The following is an 8,453-nucleotide window of genomic DNA, read 5'->3' on the forward strand; positions in this document are numbered from 1 at the left end:
TTGTGTACTTGAGCAAATTTTGGGTATATACCTAGGAGTGGTATAGCTGGGTCTTGAGGTAGCACTACTCCTAGTTGTCTGAGAAAGCGCCAGATTGACTTCCAAAGTGGTTGAACCAGTTTACATTCCCACCAGCAATGGAGGAGGGTTCCCTTTTCTCCACAACCTCTCCAGCATGTGCTATCACTTGAGTTTTTCATCTTGGCCATTCTGATGGGTGTAAGGTGAAATCTCAGGGTCATTTTGATTTGCATTTCCCTAATGGCTAATGAGGTTGAGCATTTCTTTACGTGTTTCTCTGCCATTCGATGTTCCTCTTTTGAGAATTCTCTGTTTAGCTCTGTTCCCCATTTTTTTAAGTGGATTACTTGGTTTGTTGCTTTTCTGCTTCTTTAGTTCTTTGTATATACTCGATATGAGATACTCTAAATCAGTTGGAAAAAAAAGTGGGAAACAGCCTAGAACTCATTGGCACAGGAGACAACTTCCTGAACAGAACACCAACAGCACAGGCTCTAAGAGCAACAATCAATAAATGGGACCTCATGAAACTGAAAAGCTTCTGTAAAGCAAAAGACACTGTCATCAAAACAAATAGACAGCCTACAGATTGGGAAAGAATCTTCACCAACCCTTTATCTGACATTTCCTTTATTTTAACAATGAACTTCCCTGATATTTTATACAGTTATTTTGCAAGTTATATGGAAGAATAATTTTTATTATTATAATTTATTCAATTTGTATCCTGGCTGTGGCCTCCTCCCTTGTCTCCTCCCAATCCTACCTTCCCTCCCTCTTCTTCCCCTCTGTCCCTACCCTAGCCCACTCATATAGGAGGACCTCCTCCCCTTCTATTTGACCCTAGCCTATCAGGTCTCATCAGGACTGGCTGCATTGTTTTCCTCTGTGACCTGGCAAGGCTACATGCTCCCCTCAGGGGGAGGTGATCAGTGAGCCTGTCACTGAGTTCCTGCCAGAGAAACCCACTGCTTTCCTTACTAGGGATCCCACTTGGAGACCCAGAATATTTTTTATTTATTTTTTATTTTTTTATATTAATCACTGGTTATTTATTTTTTATCCCTGCCACAGCCCCCTCCCTCATTTCCTCCCAATTTCACCCTCCCTCCCTCATCTCCTCCCTACCCCTTTCCAAGTCCACTGATAAGGGAGGACCTCCTCCATGAAATTTGCAGGCAAATGGTGGGACCTCAAAATGATCATCCTGAGTGAGGTATCCCAAAAGCAGAAAGACACACATGGTATATACTCACTTATATAGACCCATAAGATAGGATAAATATACTGAAATCTATACATCTAAAGAAGATAAACAAGAAAGAGGACCTGGGGTAAGATGATCAATCCTCACTTAGAAAGACAAATAGGATGGACATTGGATGTAGGAGAAAACAAGTAACAGGAGCCTACCACAAAGAGCCTCTGAAAGACTCTACCTAGCAGTGTATCAAAGCAGATATTAAGACTCATAACCAAACCTCTGGCAGAGTGCAGGGAATCATATGAAAGAAGGAGGAATTAGTAAGACCTGGAGAGGACAGGAGATCCAGAATATTTTTAAGTACTTACACTTTGAGAGTTTCAAACAAAGTGTCTTGATTAATTCATTCCCAGCTTCTATACTCCACCTTCTATGCCTCCTCTACTTTCTATGCTTTTGTTTGTGGTGCTTTAAGAGAGGCCTATCTCACAGCACATGTCCCAGTCTTCTGGTTCATACACTCATTCTATTCCCGCCTCTACAACGTTCTGAGCTTTAGGTGTACGGGTTGGATTGCAAATATTTTAATTAAGAGCTGTCATCATGGCTTATATTCTTTTGCTTCTTTTGTTTTTGATATTAATATAAGTACATCACTTTCAACTGTATCCAACCCCCCTCCTTGTTCTCTTTCAAATTCATGAAATTCATGGCCTCTTTTTCCATTAATTGTTCTTACATGTATATAGTTACATGTATATACACATGTATCCCTAAATATGACCTGATCAATCTGTAGAATGTTACCTGTATGTATGTTTTCAGTGCTGTCCATTTGGTGTAAGATAACCAACTGGCGTACTCCTCCCTGAGAAAAAATGATTTCTCTCACTCTTAGCACTCTTTATTTGCTCCAGTTCTTTGTGTAGGTTGAGATTTCATGATTGTTCCCCATTTACATTAGCAAGTTTATTGTTCAGCTCATGTTTAGGCAGTCATGTCGGTGAGACAATGGGAGTAGCATCTGACATTACTAGGAGTAAGTGTCCCTGCAAATCTCTGATCCTCCTCGTCTTATGTTCTTTCTGTCCCCTCTTCCACTATATTCTCTGAGCCTTAGGTGTATGAGTTGTTTGTAGACTTAGTCACTGGGCCAGGACTATAGAGTTGATAGTTGTCAGGGATATCTCAATGTATGCCATTGTTGTTTTGAATTGTAATTCATAATGTATTATTCTTTTTAATTTTTTTCATTATTATTATTTATTACAATTTATTCACTTTGTATCTTGACTGTAGCCCCCTTCCTCATCTCCTCTTGGTCTCACCATCCCTGTCTTCCCCCCTATGTCCTTATCCTAATCCACTGATAGGAGAAGTCATCCCTCCCCCTATTATCTGACCCTAGCCTATCTGGTATCATCAGGGCAGTTGGGATCCTCTTTCTCTGTCGCCAAGTAAGGCCACCTCACCCAGGGGAGGTGGTCAAAGAGCCACCACTGAGTCCATGTCAGAGGCAACCCCTATTCCCCTTACTAGAGAATCCACATGGAGACTGAGAAGCCCATGGGTTACATCTGAGAAGAGGATCTAGGTTCTCTCCAGGGACGGCCCTTGATTGATTCATCAGTCTCTGCAAGCTGCACTAGGCCCAGATTTGTTGGCTCTGTTGGTCTTTGTGGAGGTCCTTGTGGAGCTCCTATCTCCTCCAGGTCTTTCCATCTCCCCCTTCTTCCATAAGATTCCCTGCACTCTACCCAAAGTTTGGCTATGAGTCTCAGCATCTGCTTTGATACCTTATTAGATAGAACCTTTCAGAGCCCCTCTGTGGTAGGCTCCTGTCCTTTTCCCTGTTTTCTCCCTTTTCCAATGTTCATCCCATTTGCCTTCCTGAATGAAGACTGAGCATCTTACCCAGGATCCTCCATCTTGCTTAGCTTCTTTAGGTGTACAGATTTTAGCACGATTATCCTATATTAAATGTCTAATATCCACTTATAAGGGATATTAGTATATAATATCATGTGTGTATATATAAGTATATACCATGTGTGTCTTTCTGCTTCTGAGTTACCTCACTCAGGATGATCTTTTCTAGTTCTATCCATATGCATTCAACTTTTATGGTTTAGTCATGGTTAGTCATGGTTAGTCATCCAGAAAATGCAAATCAAAACAACCTTGAGATTCTACATTACACCTATCAGAATGGCTAAGATTAAAAACTCAAGTGTGGACAAATGCTGGAGAGGTTGTGGAGAAAAGGGAACCTTCTTCCCTTGTTGGTGGGAATGTAAACTTGTACAACTATTTTGGAAATCAATCTGGTGCTTTCTTAGAAAATTAGAAAAGATCTAGCTATTGCACTCCTGGACAATATCCAAAATATGCTATATCATACATCAAGAACATTTGTTCAACTATGTTCAAAGAAGCTTTATTCATAATAGCAGGAATCTGCAAACAACCTAGATATTCCTCAACTGAAGAAAGGATACAGAAATTGTGGTACATTTACACAATGGAGTACAACTCAGCAATTAAAAACAAGGAAAGCATGGATCATTCTTTGCAACACATTTAAAGGTCAATTTTAATGGCAAACTTTAATTCATTAAACTTTTCTTGTTTTAACTATTTATGCTTCTGTTTGTAGTTTTAAAAATATGCAAACATCCTAAAGGTTCTGCTTTCTGTGGTGCATGTTGGCCTTGAAAACTCATATATACAGAAATTGCTGCAGAATGTCCAAAATACTTTTATAAGTTTGTAAGTTCCTTTGGAGGAACAAAAAAGAAAACTGTAGTCTGTACCATTTGTATGCTTAACTATTTCATCCTGATGCTTAGAAAACTTCCTGACAGCAGTAGTAGTTTCTTTGTTACACATCATGTTTTATAAACCTAGCCTCTCTGACAAAGGATAATTTTATTTTATTTTATTTTTTTAATTTACAACTCTGGAATTTGGCTACCCCATCTATACTCTCAGGTGTTATGCATAGTTAAAATGATATAATACAACAAAATTATTTAACCGGAACGCTCCACAAATTTTAAACAAAGACATGGGTCTGCTCCTGTCTCGGTAGAATAGGACTTGTTTTCCCCAATGAATGAATCTTCTTCCAAAAGCAATTGGGAAATTTAGGTTAGATTTCCACACATTTCCTCAGGGCATCACAGGCAAAAAAGTAGTATAACTGTAAATAATGTCTAAAACAGGACAGGTGGCAAGAAAGCTAAAGGGATACCTCATATCACTCTCCCCTTTGAACTGACTAATAGCTGTTCAGAGCATGACAAGACAAAGATAAAGTCCTGGTAATGGAAACCCAGAACTAGATCAATAACCCTTAACAACTAGAAACAAGCATTGGCTTTTGTCAGTCTCCTGATTGAGATGACTTTCCTTAGCCTTATGGACAATTTCAATTTAGCTCTGTAAATTTTTTACTTATAGTTTGTAGTCATTCTTTCAAAAATAACTGGGCATAAAAAGACTCAATTAGACGCAAAAATGGAAGTCTTGTTTAAAGACAATTCAAATAATCATGTAGGGAAGACACTAAATACAGTTATCTTATATCATTAAGATGCTGCACCATTGTTATTTTAATATAATTTAAAATAAGATTAGGATTTGTATTATATACAAGGAAAATATTTAAAATAATAAAAATGTCTGGGACTTTGTCTTAGTCCTATTCATGTACCATATTTTTTTGCTTTAAAGAAAGAAATCTCCCAGTTGTTCAATTTTACCAATGAAGAGGCAGGAGTCAGATGCTGGGAAAACCTACTAGCTCAGAGAGGCAGAGAAAGCACAGAGCTGATCTTCCTACCCAGCCAACATCCCCTCCCCCCCCCCAAAAAAAAACAAAACAAAAAAACAAAACTTAAAGCCTAAAGCCGAATGTCAAAAAGCTCAATGCCTAGAGCTGGCTAGCTCAGCCGACAGACTAAGAGGAAAAGGCCTGCTAGCTCACCCAACACCCTAGGAGAAAAAAGCCAAAAGCTCAAAGCCAAGACTAAAGACCTCAAAAATCTGAAGAGCCGAAGAGCTAAAAACTTTCTTCTGCACACTGTCTTAAATACCCTTCAAGTCAATGCCCCACCTTTCTACTTAATCCTTGTCAGCTAGTTTCTTACTCTGTCTCTTAATTTAGGATTACCTTTATTAAATCCTGTGTACAGAAAGTGTTTGGATTAAAGGTATGTGCTAGGGCTGATCCATACCATAATCATCTGTTTACACTAAACAGAAAGTTCTTGTATTAAAGGTGTGTGTTAGGGCTGTATCACACCAAACAAGAAACAGGTTTTTACAGTTTACAATATCAGGGTTTTCAATGGGATTGAATATCCTGCAATAGCATATAGAGCATAGAAATTGCTTTTCATAGTTCTGGAAGCTGCTCATCCAAAATGCAAACCGAATAGCTTGGTTATCTCATGAAATACACTGTTCCTGACTGTCCATTTCAGCCTGTTCTTACATTGCTGAATGAAACACCAAGAGAATTGCCTAATAGGAAGAAATGCACCATTTAGGAAGCCACTCTTCTAATTTAATCACCTTCAAACATCTTCATATCCAAACACTCTGTTCTAGAGATTAAATTTCAACATATATACTTTAGATTGACATAAATATTCAGTCTGATATATTATATCAAACGAAATAATTACTGAGACAACTCATAAGCAAAATTGGCATGCCATGACATCCTGATAGATTAGTAAAGCAAAAGATACATCAGAAATGTAAATGATGAGCATATAACCAGAGAAAAACCAAAACAATAAGAAGTGCGGATATAATAGAAAAAAACTGTGATGTTAGGAATGTGGTAAAACATAGCTTATGTTAAAAAAAAATAAGAAAGTCAAAAATTAATGCATCCAAAGATTTTAAATGATGGCTAGAAATTGTTCATAGTTGAGCAGCATATTCCATAGTCATCCTTAACTACAGCTTGCACACAGAAAAAGCAACACAAGTCTTCATGAGTTTTTATGTGTGACAAATGAAATACATATGATATACATACCTACTAGAAGGCTTGATACACACACACAAACAACACACATACACACATACACTCACACTTTCCCTAAAGAGCTAATTTTCTGTCCTGAAGAAAGGAAAAAAAAAAACATTAATGGAAATAAAATTAGTTCACCAGTGAAGAAAAATGCTGTTGCTCTAACATGTGACTCGTAATGTGTTAACAGTTCCAGAAAACAAAGTTACCTCTACATTAGTAAAATTCTGAGGAACTATTGCCCAAGAGATATTATACCAAAGAACGCAAAGCAAATAAAAGGTAGAGAAACAGTTTTTTAAAATGTATTATTCAATTAATGTTATATTGCCTGTTAAAGTCTGATTTGGCAGACTGGGGAAATAGCTGACAGGGTGGGTGTGAAAAGCCAGGAAAGCAATAATGTTAGAGAAAATGCTTGAGGGATTGGTGGTCAACCAATTAATTAGCTGCAACATATGCTCGTGTGATTTCTCACCACACAAAAGAGGAGCATTTGAATGTGCCAGGGACCAATGCAGACCCTCCACAATTGAGGGATGCTCAGGCAATCACAGTCAAAGATGGAGATGCTTATTAGTATGTTACGTTCCAAACAAAGGAAGCAGGAGCCCTAAATGGGAAAGCCTGGAATAAATCTACAATGCGATTGTTAATAATAATAATCAGAAAAGAACTAGCTCAATCACCTCCTGAAGTAGGTTCTGACTTTCTGAAGTGGTAGCTAGAGTTATGAAGGTGGAATTATAATGAAACCAGTTATCCGGTGTTTCAGGATTCCCTAGATTCAGATTGAGTTTCTGCATCAGTATTACGTTCCCTTTCCTATCTTTATCTCTTTTTTTTTTCAAATCAGCTGGACTTCATCAAAGGGTTTACTGATCATTGTTTAAATATCTGGGCTTCCTTTTTTTGTTTTTTAGTCATTCTGTTTCTTCATTTGAAATCATTTTTTTCAAGTCCTTCCGAATACTTTCCATTATCTAGTCTAACTAAACAGGCCCACCCTATGCTACTGATTGACTGGGAGTCCAACCAATTTGGAAGGCGTCTTACCTATGTAGCTTATGCTTGGTTTGACCAGTGGGAAGTCTAGACCCAAGACTAGAGAATGGAAAATGAAGAAATAAGACTCTCTCTCTCTCTCCCTCTCTCTCTCTCTCTCTCTCCCTCTCATGTATGTGTGAGTGTGTGTGTGTGTGTATGTATGTCTAAAACCAACACTCTAATTCTACGCTAATTTTCTCCTTCAAAATAATGGCTTTCTATGACTATTTGGGCCTACAGAAGTCTTTTTTAATGGTAGATCACTGGGCAGCAAATTTTCCTGGCCTTATTTTGTAGTTTTATTGAGCCAATATGCTCTAAAATCCCTCTTTATTTCTTTCATTCTACCTGTTTACTTTTAATGCTCTTTTCATTAGATTTGTTTTAAGATCTTCTCTTGAGAATGGCCATAATTTCTCAGATGTAAAATATCTTTCACTTCTCATATTAGGAACTGTTATACTTTGTGCTCTATGTACAATCAAAATAACAACTACTGCAATGGATTTAAAACCTTAAATAACAGGCTGCAATACATTAAAAGTAGAAACATTTTTCTTGACTTTGAGTTAATTTTTATTTTGAAGCTTTCTGTTATAACTTGAGGTCAGAAAGTTAATCATCAATCTGAGATTGTCTCCCTCAAAGAGCAGCATCAGATTTAGAGGGAGCTGAGGAAGTTCAGGTACAATGGTACAATGGCTTTTGCTGGGTCATCAGTCCATCTGTGTGCATATTAATAATGGATATCGTAATAAAGGGCAAGCTATTGCTGTCAGCAGGCAGCCTTCAGCTGGTGTCACACTGTCCAAGGTCATGACTTCTCTGAGTCTGCACATATTTCATGACAACTGACTATCGCAGGACCAGTTCTTAGCCATTTTGGTCATGACATTTGGAAGTTTCAGCATGAGGTTAGCCTACGCCTTGGTTGACCCTCTATCAAAATTCCATTGCCCCTTCAGTCCTGACCTATTTCTCCACACACTTCTCACAGGTGTCAACCACAAGAGTACTTCTCAGAACATCTCTCAGAAGCTAAACTTCACCTCATAGCCCCCTCCCCCTGCCAAAATGACAAACTTCAGCAATATATTTCTTCTTACCTGATTCTCAGTTAGTACTCCCTTTTCA

Source organism: Psammomys obesus, unplaced genomic scaffold (genome assembly GCF_907164565.1).
Source record: "Psammomys obesus unplaced genomic scaffold, mPsaObe1.curated_primary_1811, whole genome shotgun sequence".
NCBI classification, from domain to species: Eukaryota; Metazoa; Chordata; class Mammalia; order Rodentia; family Muridae; genus Psammomys; species Psammomys obesus.